This window comes from Cyprinus carpio, chromosome B23 (genome assembly GCF_018340385.1).
Source record: "Cyprinus carpio isolate SPL01 chromosome B23, ASM1834038v1, whole genome shotgun sequence".
NCBI lineage: Eukaryota > Metazoa > Chordata > Actinopteri > Cypriniformes > Cyprinidae > Cyprinus > Cyprinus carpio.
The window spans coordinates 20,848,873-20,861,190 of NC_056619.1; the positions used below are offsets into that span (position 1 = coordinate 20,848,873).

Genomic DNA, 12,318 nt, shown 5'->3' on the forward strand with positions numbered 1-12,318 from the left:
AAGTTTAGAAAATATTTTATATATATTAAACATATATATATATATCAAACATATTTCATATATATATATATATGTGGATCTATATAATTCATATATTTATATATATATATATATATATATATATATCAAACATATTTCATATATATATATATATGTGGATCTATATAATTCATATATTTACATCAGACTGTAATCCAGACTGTTTCACGTGCTGATTAACTTATAAACATACAAATAAAAACATAAAAAAATATAAATAAAAACTGGGAACTTAATAAATATACAATACAAAACATTATAAATATATAGTTACATTTTATTTTAGATGGTCAAACCGACAATAAATAAATAAATAAATAAATAAATAAATAAATAAATAAATACTTATAATTCCCAACTTCAACATCCATCTGGCATGGTAGATGTCACAGTCTTCAGCTGGTGATGCTCAGGATGGCCACCAGAGGACACTGTGTTTTTCTGTGAGCACGTGGCTTGTGTTGTGTTTGTTTGGTGCCATGTGCTCTCTCCTGTCTATTGTCTGATCCCGTCCATCTTGTTACCTCATTATTGTTTTAGTTGCTCCACCTGTGTTTCCCTCGTTAGCCTCCTGACAATTTGTCACATGAGCCAACAATATGTAGTATACAATATCAGGTTTATTAAAAATAAACTACAGAATTTACGTTTTAGGTTTTAAAGATCCATGATGATATAGGTGAAATACGTTTTGAAAAATGCACATGAAGTTATTAAATAAAGGTTTCGTTATAATTTATTTTACGTTTAAGGATATTTGTGCAACTGTAGCATATGATTATACTGAAAAAGAGAGTAAAAATGTACTGATACTTTTATGTCAGGACATTAATTTTGCCATAGGCCTACGGAAATATTTACTATAGTAAAAGTGCATTTGTTTAACTCACCGTTTAACTAAAAAAATTTAATACTTGACAAGTCCAACACTTTTTAATACTTGACATTTATTGAAGGTAATGGATAATGACCTGTTGTTGAGATAAAAAAATAAGAGTCTCATTAATATAGCTGTACTATTTGGTGACTACTTAGACCTATATTTTATTTATTTGTGCATTTTTACGTTTAATGGTAAAATGTGGCACATGCATTCTCTAGATCCACCACATTGTGACTCTGATTGAGAAAATTCAAAAATATTTCTCTTGCCGGTGTGTCGCTGATAATCTGATCAGATTAATGCAAGGGTAGGTGTACATGTTAATAAAGCCTCGCTGCTTATTAATATCATGCTGGACAGGTTAGCACAAATCATCAGAACACCGGAGATGTGCTGCTTTTCCCCCCAGACCCGCCTGGCGCTTCACTTGTAGCTGAAAAATGCCGTGACTGACTTCATAACCTGCCCCTTAAAAAACAGAACAGAGTTTTGAGAACATATACTAACATCCGAATTAACTAGAATCAGTACAACAACGAATAAAATCAGTTATGCGAGACAAGGCGTCTCCGTAACGACTGTTATTGACGCATCTAGCAAGGATATTATAGTTTTGCATTTTTTAATTATTTTTTTTTTTAATATAGTTTTCAAATTTTAGTGCCTCTAAAATATTAGTTCTAAACAATAACCACTAATATCTGGAAAAGTGAAAATCAGTTTGTCAAATGTGTGGGAACTCTTGTTTTTTATCTTTGAAGGTCACTTTTGTAAATTAAAACCAGATGTGATTTTTTCAGACAGGTTTAAAAGAATGATTGAGAAGAACCCAAGTGAACAAATGAACAAACTGAAAGATTCTGGGCCTGTCTAAATACACACACTTGTGGTCTTGGCCTCCTGAGAGCACATGGGCGTGATATCAAAGTGCAGCCCCCTTAACACACACTGAATCCACACTGGGCTTGTCCAAATACACACACTTACAGTCTTGCACTTGAGCCCTTGTCTACTTACATGAGTATCTCCTGTATAAGTGAGCATGAAGAAGACCACAAGTGTGTGTAGATCTTTGGGACACACTTATAGTGTTGAATAAATGCAAGTGTTTACAGAGCTTTGTTTTGATTTTCTGGCACAGTATTTAAGGCTGATGATGATCAGTGAAATGGGGTTTTGATGACTTTTGCTGTTAATTAGCTAGTGTTATCAGATTGTCATCTATGTGACTGCCATCCATTTAACATCCTTTCAATTGATTGAAGAGAAAAGCTAGTTTCAGTTGGAATAATGCAGGAAACTATTGCAGAATAAAATAGTTACATCATTATGAGCCTATAATGTGTTGTTGTACCATGTTAATCACCTTTCCATTTGATTCCTTGGTGTCATGAAAAAGTGGGTTCATTAGTGTTTGTATATTGTATGGTTCCGGAGTTATGAAAATCTGCTTTTTTTACCCACTCATGATGACAACATTTCAAGATGGCCACCAAACAAACCCCATGAGACATCTGACCTCTGTGACTTCCTAAAAATTATTAACTAGACACCATTTCCCCCCCCCCCCCCCCAAAAAAAAAAACATGTTACAAAAAACTGCCAAGTGGGTGAACCTCTGTTTCCTGCAGGACTACAGGTTTGTGTCCAGATTGACTGACTTGCAAAATCTCCATCTATGCAGCTCTACATTAAAAGCCACGCAGTGAGGTGTAAACTTCTGCATAGAATAATTGGTGTAAATTGTTCTTATTTAATTTAAGGATTCCATTTTTGTTATTTATCACTGCCCAGACAAAAATAAAAGTAATTTGTAATTGAGTAATGTATGTATAAAGGGAGATATGGGAAAAATCTCTTAGTAGCCACTAAACACCTACTACAACTTTAGAAAAACAAATAAAATACTTAGTGAATCCCCACTGAGCTATAATATCAAAAACATTAATATTTTAGTCCCCCTGAGATTTTATGTTCATATTTCTATAATTTACCACCACAGAGGTTCTGATGTTGACATGCAGGTAAACAAATAAAATACTTTATTTTTAAAACATTTTCATTTTATTTTATTTTTATTTAAAATTTTAATTATCTTATAATTTAACCGAATGATTTAACAATTTGATTAATGAAAAGTGAATGATTTCAGGAAACCCATTAAGAGCAAAACTTTTAAAGGCACGGAAATTTTTCTAATCAGAGATGGAAAGCATTTTATACAAAGTTCAGAAAAACTGAATTTCCAGTTCACTGTTTTATCTCTTGACTCATCAAGCTGCTCTTCATCATCCTCATCATCCTCCGTAAGTGAATGGACGCACTGAACTCTGGTCTGGATCTGGTCTGGTCTCCTCAACAGAGAGAGGAATATCCATTTCTGTGAAACCATTAGCTGTAAATTTAAGAGAAGATAAAAATGACAGCTTAAACACGGTGTATTCTATTTATTCAGGAACAAATTAATAAATTAATACCACTCTTTTTCAAGAAAAAAAAAGAAAGAAAGCAGAAGACATACACGCACAGGGAAAGACAGAAGTCATCATCTTCCAGACAGCAGACAGACAGATGGACACTGATGGACACACGTGTGTGACTGCAGGACCTGGACAGAAGTACATTACAGTTCCTGTACATTACAGTTACTCATGCTAGCAGTATAGCGCCATCTGGTGAGCTCCAGTTTAACTTTAGATTTTAATTCAGACAGAGTCAGTCAATCTGAAGTGTTCGCTGAGAGGGATGCACACCCGTGTATTCTATCCTCTAACACTGACCCTCACAGAAAACTTTCTTCAAGCAAATGAATCATTAAACATCTCATTGTTTCTGGGTCCCACTTTATATTTGAACTACTATGTACTTATATTAAAAAATAATTACAATGTACTTATTGTGTTCATATTGTATTGCAAAACACATCTGTTGAGGTGGGATATAAGGTTAGGGACAGGTTTGGTGGTATATGGGTAGGTTTAAGGGTGGGTTAAGGTAAGGGATGGCTAAACAGTTTAGGCTTATTCTAAATGTAATTACAGAAATTAATTACAGATGTAATTGCATGCAGGTATTTTTAAAATATGAGTACAATGTAAAAACGTGTAAGTGCATTGTACCAAATGATTAATTTAAATGTAAGTGCATAGTAGTTAAGGCCACTTAATATAAAGTGAGACCGTTTCTGATATAGGCCTTGTCTGCATTAACAGAAGATGAGGCCAAAAACTTAATTACTGGGATTCAAAGTCCACACCATACCATAGCAAAACCCAACAATAAATATGTGTGTTGTATAACACCCCTCTTTAACCCCTGATGACTGTTCGACCCAAGATTATATAATTTATGTTTTTTTTGTTTGTTTGTTTGTTTGTTTTTGCCTCAAAATAATTCTTATTCTTATTATAATTATTATTATTATTCATGTAGGCATAACATCCACTTTCAAGAAGATCTATAATTAGAGTTCCTGTGGCTCAGTGGTAGAGAATTGCGTTTTTTTTTTTTTTGAGGAGTCAGAGTGAAACTTTGAAAGCGACTGACATCAACTGCAAGAAATCTCCTTCCTGAAGTGAACACGTTCTTTCTCCATTCCTGAACCAAAGGCGCTTACAGCCATACATCTAAATAAAAAAAACAATTAGTGAAGAAGGACTCGCTGTAACAGGGATCAGCCAATCAGCGGCTTCGTTTTCAGTTTTCGCGACGACAGTTTTTAGTTTCGTTTTGAGTTGGTCGTGAGATTGGCCGGGAAACGCATTGTAGATATTTCTGAGGTGAATAGTTGTCGTCCGTGCCGCTATCTGTACATGTGTGCGTTCAGAGACATGCGAGTACCCTGGTGTAAATGTTTACATATGTGTTTCGGTGCGTCAGGTTGTAAAAGGAGTCTATTCTTAGATACTCCATTGATATGTAGTATGTTAGCATAAAGTTCGCTAGTATCATGCTAATGCCTAGTTTTATTGTTTATATTAATATTATGCTTATGTGTGTGCTTACCTGACACTGTATAGTTATTACTTGAGTGTAATTATGGTTGAGTAGTAGAGAACTATGTTTTTCGGGTTGATAGTATTGAGAACTAGCAGTATGAAGGCTGTTCTTTAATTCAGTAAGAAGATAATGTGTGTTACCTGGTATTTTATTTGGTTATTTGATATGTATAACCAGCTAGGCTACTTAAAGGGAAAGGTATAATAATTACAATTTATTAGTTTTACTAATTTAATCATGTCAGCACTGTTGTTTAATTGTATGCTGATATTTTCTTTCTTTTATTGTTTATTGTAGAACCACACATACTGTACATTCATGAAGACAGATAATCCTCTGCTGACTGTCAATAAACCCATCAAAGAGATTTACAGCATCTAATTGCATTCTTATCGATGCACCACAGTGGTCACTAATCCCCAACTAGCTACAGTTACATAACTACCAACAAAAAAAAAAAAAAAGTGCATTTCAGGCATTTAAATAGACATTTCAATTAACTACTAGCAAAAAAAAAAAAAAAAACATTTAGCCTATAGTTTACACTTTTATTTAATCATTTAATATTTTGCTTTTTTTGTAGCTATAATTACCATTGCCCATTTGCATTAAAGGCTATATCACAAAAAATAATAAAATTAAGATAAAAAAAAAAAAAAAAAAAAAAAAAAAATCTGTAGGCTGTACTCTTGGGGGGCCTATGTTGCTTGCTTATGTCGGCTCTGAGTATGTCGCTTTGGGACGTTTTCATGAAATTCTAAAAATAGGTCGTATGTAAGTGTTTTGTCAAAATTAGGTATTCATTCAATTATTATTCTATAACATCTTGTCTATCATCTCTGAAAATATATTGGCAAAATTAAATTGTTTAGTGCAGAAAAATAACGATTTATTGCAGCAAGCGGAAAAGGCGTTGTCTTTCTCTCATGTTAAGAACACTGCGGAGGTTGCTTTCTTATAGTGAAAGTGAAAGTTGTGACATTTGCCAAGTATGCTAGCCCATACTCGGAACTGGTGGTCTGCATTTAACCCATCCAAGTGCACACACACAGCAGTGAGAAGTCAACACACCCCCAGAGTAGTGGGCAACCAAGGGCCAAGTACCCCCAATCACCCCCCCCCCCCCAAAAAAAACACCCAATGATTTTCGCTGTTTTAATGTTTTTCAACATATTTTTTTCTTTTTTAAGTATGTTTAACAGACAATAATTACACAATTGTTATTTTGTGAACCAACAACATCAGCATCAGAGTGCTGGTGGTCTTTATCACGCATCACTTTATTTTAATATTAATCAAATTGGTCCCAGGATAATTCTGAAAGAATACTCTGCTGTAATAACGAACACAACTTTCATGCGCATCTGATTGAACCACACGATCTTATTTCAATGTTTCTCTACTTTGGGGATATTTCAGCTAGGGCTGGGCGATATATCTAACGATATGATCATGCGCATCCAGTCAGTAAATCTGGTTCCTTGATTAGCGCTAAATCGCCATCACCTGCTTTCAAATGGAGCGGCATTTAATAGACAAAGCCGTAGATCACTGACAAGGTACGCAATATCACGTTCATTATCCCAGATGAATCGCCTTCGATAATGAACGCGATATTGCGTACCTTGTCAGTTATCTACGGCTCTGTATATTAATTGCCGCTCCATTTGAAAGCAGGTGATGGCGATTTAGCGGTAATCAAGGAACCAGATTTACTGACTGGATGCCCATGATCATATCGTTAGATATATCGTCCAGCCCTAATTTCAGCTAACATTTGATTTGTTAAACAACATCAATTTAAAGTGAAAGTTTGTCCGCGGCGGCTCAGAATGCTGTTCCAAATCCTGCGCTAGATTGGAAGATCGTGTATCTTACCGCACAACCTTGTTTTGTCCGTATTATTTGTCCCAAATTATTGTTAATGTTCATAATGACTTTATGCTAGATTGGAAGATCGTGTATCTTACCGCACAACCTTGTTTTGTCCGTACATAGATTGCGCAGAGCTAATAATAGCCATAGATTGTGCTTTCTCTTTCCGTCTTGTCAAACACCTTCAAAACTTCAAACTCATCGATGAAACTTTGTTCATTCCTGAAGTGAATTTCTATATTAACTGTTTTGGACTGCTGTCTTGAATTGGGTAAAAATACCCGTGAGTTGTTCTAATCGTGGTGCTGCGCTTATCCTCCGGTGAACTATACTACATTCGCCATGTATTAAATGCGTGTCCTTGAAAGCACACAGTTTTCTACATAAAACTTTAACAGATGCGCCCGAAATTACAAAAACATACACAAAAATACAAATCCCAAATTTGATCAAAATTATTGCTAGGGACAGTTTGGCACTCACTGGATATTGGTAGGGACACGTCCCAGGTGTCCCCCCCAATTCTACGCCCCTGTGGGCAGCTATATATCCAGCGCCAGGGGAGCAAGTGGGGGTTCAGTGCCTTGCTCAAGGGCACTTCAGTGATTAGTACTGAGGGTGGAAGAGAGCGCTGTTCATTCAACTCCTGCCAGCACCGAGACTCGAACCTGCAACCTTCGGGTTACAAGTCCAACTCTGACAAAAATAGTTAACCTATCAAAATAAATGACGTGACATAATAAGCAACGGAGAACTGTCCTCTTCAAGTTAACGTTAGTCTGTTTGTGTGATGCAGTATAGCGCTCCTGACAGACAGCGATCGTTAAGTAGATTTCTCAGTGAAACCCGTCTCCCTTTTCACAATTCCATTCTGGAAAATCACATTAATCAGCCAACTTCAGATAGCCATAACTTTTGTGATACGATCAGCCCGATCTCACGGCAATTCGTACATATTTTACGAGGTGGCTAATTCGTACGACCACCACTCGTACAAATTCATACGATTTTTGCCAAATCGTACGTATTTTACGAGTTGCACAATCGTATGAATTTGTACGAATGACCTACACCTAACCCCGCCCCTAAACTTAACCGTTACTGGGGTCTAGCCAAATCGTATGAAATCGTACGAGTGAGGTCGTACGAATTCGTACGAATTAGCCACCTCGTAAAATATGTACGAATTGGCGTGAGATAGCGTTGGTAAAGCTATGGACAAAATGAAAACAGTTTTGGAAAGGGCTTGAACACAGCTTCATATCAACTAATAATAATTAGTTAACTCTGTCACTCAACACTGATTATTAAAAAACAGAAACCTGCTACAAAACACAAGACAAACCGTTCAGTATTGCTGATGTTTTTACCCCACACTCTAAACACGTTTTTTGTTTTAAATAAACATTTGAATTCGTTATTAATCATTCTTCCTTGTTTTTGTAAAAAAACGTTGACATTACTAAATATAATTAGTTGTTTGAACTATTCAGACGAAATGTTGAATGCAGAGTGATTATGTTAACTTTCTTACAGTTACAGTCAACAGAAATATTTAGATACAATAAACAACATATATTTTGCACACAAATACTATAAACCTCACTCTTCTTCTTCTTCTTCTTCTTCTTCTTTCTTTTTTTTTTTTTTTTTTTTTTTTTTTTTTTTTTTTTTTTTTACAAATTAACAGTTTATGAAAGTTTTAATAAATAAAATACACAATAGTTTATTGACTCACTTGTTGTATTGGAGCTTTGCATGTTCGATGATTCCAGAACTGAACTCTCTTCCCTGGACTTGGAGGAAAACCCTACTTCTCCCAGAGCACAGAATAAACAAAAGCCTATATTACTAGAAAAATGATTCATACTCAAATAGAATATACTTTATCTGATAACTGGCAAGGGGGGAGTGCCAATGTACAGGGGGCATGTTTACTGGTCAAATGAGTGCCAGTCAGTCAAGTCCGTCCCACAGTACACAGCAAAGCTGGAGATGATGTTAACCGAAACACTTGGAGAGGGTTTTGTGGTTTAGTTTGTGGTTTTTCGCTCAACATTCATCTCGACCCTACAGAGGGTTTGTGGTTAGAAGGAAAATCACAGGTGGAAAGTAAATTACCTACTGTACTATTTAATATGTGGTTGTTATTTCTGTTGTTACTACTGGAGGGCAGTATGTGATAATTGATATAAAGAGCACAATGAGAAAAGGACGCTGTGAAGTGATGTAACAATATTTGTTGTTATGAAAATGTCAGCAGTATTTATTGAGAAACAGCCTCTTTATTTGAGAAATACAACATCTGCCTCCACCCTAAACCTACTTCTTACTCATATCCCTTAATCATTCCTCCACCCTTACCCTAATTTCGATAAAACAATTCTGGGAACTAAAGGCGCCTCGGATATCCTTTTGATTACCCCATTGATAACTTAAAAATGTATTTTTTTTTATAACTTAATGTATAACTTAAAAATGTATTTTAAGTGCCTCAAAGCTCTTTTTCTCATAATAGGATTCATTGAGGAACCATAGTCTTTGCAGTTTGTGCAGGAGCTCCTTTCCTCAAAGAACCAACCGCTGCTCAAGGTGAGTAAAGGCTCCGAAATAAATACACAGATGTAATCCTAGACTGACACGCTTACCTGAATGTTTTTATTTTAAAATGTGTGTTTTAACCCTTAATTTAATAGCCGAGATGTTAACGAATCTGATTAAATTTGTGGGTCGAAATGGAGACTAACAGTCACAAGGTCATAGCACAAACAATGATTTTAGTTAGGTTTACTCATTATGTTCAACTCTTCTTTTAGGCTTCTTTTCTAAATTATTAGTTGTCGTTTACGTTTTGTTAAATAGTTACACATCCATGTTACATGTTTTAAGCTATTAGCCTATTTTTCGAGTAATTTAGACATAAGTTAGCCTACATAAAACAGTTTTTTATCATTTTCTCTCCTCAAAAATCCAGTATACATGAGTTCTCTTTAAATCTCAACAGAGCAGCACTATAGTAAGTATTTAATTATCTGTTTTGTTTATTTGACATTGAAATAACTGAAATAGTGTTTCAGGTTGGCCTAATCCAAAATTATATATGGCTGTATACACTGTTACACTGAACTGAATCAAACAGTTAAAAAAAAAACACAAGACTGATGATGCGTTGAGTGCCTGTTCAACATTACACAGAAAAGCAATTAAAAGTACACTAAAGTGCACTCTTTTCTGCTGCATCTGTTGGATATTCAAGAGGAGATCATGGACCATTTTCACAAGACTGATGATGCGTTTCAGCGGCCATCAGCATCGTCGCAATTTTTAATGATGTACATTGATAACACTATACTTTGTACAAAAAAACAGTTAACGCTAATGCGAGGGTGTTTCTAATACAGGGTCTTTGGGAGGGACGCTAAATTTGACATCGTTCTCTCTTCTGACTGCTGTTATCAATAAAAGTTTTTATTCTGCTATTTGAGCAAATGAGAATGCAAAAAAATATATGTGTGTTACTCTCCCATTCACTGCTCTCAAAGTTTACCCAAGCTTTATGACAACTTCCTGCTGAAAAACCCGAAAATGTGAAAAAAAAGTTTACATACAGCTATTTTGAGGCTTGTCAATTTCTTAAAATGTCTTGTGTGAATTTTCCCAATCAGTGACCTCCATTTAGTACAGGAAAGAACTACATAGCATTTTATTTATAAACTTGAATTGAATTTATTCGTTTTAATTGTATTTTTAGGTAGGCCTACATGAAATGTTTTTTAAAGTTCTAAGATATTTGAGTCACATTTATTTGTTTACAGTTTTGTCAAGGTGTAAATGTTTAATTATTTGTTTGTAACAGTATTAACACTAGTGTTTCCATGAATGGGATTATTTTTTTTTCAGTTTGTTTTTTTCAAAATTATTAAAAATGTCAATAGCAGGAAAAATAAACTACAGGTTTGTATACATTATATTTTAGCTATAAAATCGTTGCTGTGCTGTATATAGTTTTATGCAGAGCAACATACAGGCGCGCATTATGAATCACCTTTAAAGAGTGTCACGGTCTTTTCGCGTGATGGAAAAGCCTGATACTTTGCATAACATAAAAGATTTTAATCATAAAGATACAGAATACAAATACTTTGGATGTTAAAAATATTTCCCTTAGAGCGTTTTTACTGGTTGTTTTTGGGCAGGTCATAAAGGCAGTCGCAGTATATTTCGGCTATGAGTGAAACGCATGGCGGCGGTCTCAGCCGTGAGCAGTTCCCCCGCCGAACACGACTCCAGCTCGGGCACGAGAACCAGCGCGGCGCGGCGCGGCGCGGCGCAGTTACGGTGGAAATTACTTCTGTTTAACGTTTAATTTTTACTTTGAATGTTTGTTAAGCGAGTTTAAATATGGGGAATATCTATAGCCTATTAAAACGATATAAATAATGCTGTAAATGATACATAAAGGAAATTAAAGGAAGTTATCATGCAACCAGTGGTTGTGTGGAGTAGGCTATGTTAGAAAAAAATAGAGGATTTAAATTAATCTGTAAACATTATTTAATGTATGAAGTAAAAAAAAAAAAAAAAAAAAAAAAAGCTAGTATAGTAAAAATTAATAAACCATAGCTGGGTTAAATCAACCCTTTATGCTGGGTTAAATAAACAACCCAATTTGGGTAAAATTAACCCAAGATGTTCTGTCCTATATTTACCTATATTTATTTATTTAATTCGTTTTGTCGTTTAAACAACTTTAATGAGCATATTTGATCTATAATGCGCGCTGCTGTCGTGTGGGTCTGTCAGGTTAACATAAAGCCTAATTCATCAATTTCTCCCGAAATACATATAGCATCTTATCTTGTGAGTTTCCATTAGACCAAACATTCAAAAGCACATCGCCAAATTATCTCGACATGCTATTTGAGCTGATTTTTTTTGTTCTATTTGCATCATGGAATGACAGAATTATAACACTTATAAAAGTATAGTTTAATAGGTGTCTGACTATCAGTTTTGCCCTACCTGTAGGCATGAAGATGGCTTGAGGATGCTGGAGTTTAATGACTGCAACGTTAGTAAAGCACCATTTAGACAAAATGGTTATATGGCATCGTGAAGCACATTTATTTTTTAAGAGTGTATACAACAATCAACACACACTAAACTATATATTTCATCAACGGATTATGGAAAATTTGATGAAAATCTGAAAGTGATTTTTTATTTGGACGATTTGTAAATCATGGGTGAAGTCTTGACTGAGAGTAAAATTATGGACATTTAGTAATATACACGCATAATTGTCACAATAGACAATTATAAGCCTTTTAATCCTGGTAAATTATGGACATTTAGTAATATACACGCATAATTGGCACAATAGACTTTTTTTTTCTTCAAATGTTTTTTATTTTTATTAAGTGTTACAGAAAGTTACTATACAGAAATATATCAATAGAAATAAAGTCCCAAAACATTAACTTATTTCTTTACTATTGAATTTTGCAGACATAAAAAGGCAT

General features: G+C 34.7%; 1 long non-coding RNA gene across 1 annotated transcript; it reads left to right on the forward strand.

Annotated features, from left to right (window-relative positions):
- Positions 1 to 9,757: 9,757 nt before the first annotated feature.
- Positions 9,758 to 11,389, forward strand: LOC122142005. The gene is made up of 2 exons (XR_006158274.1): positions 9,758 to 9,812; positions 10,993 to 11,389. It is a non-coding gene; the product is annotated as an uncharacterized LOC122142005 (long non-coding RNA).
- Positions 11,390 to 12,318: the final 929 nt, after the last annotated feature.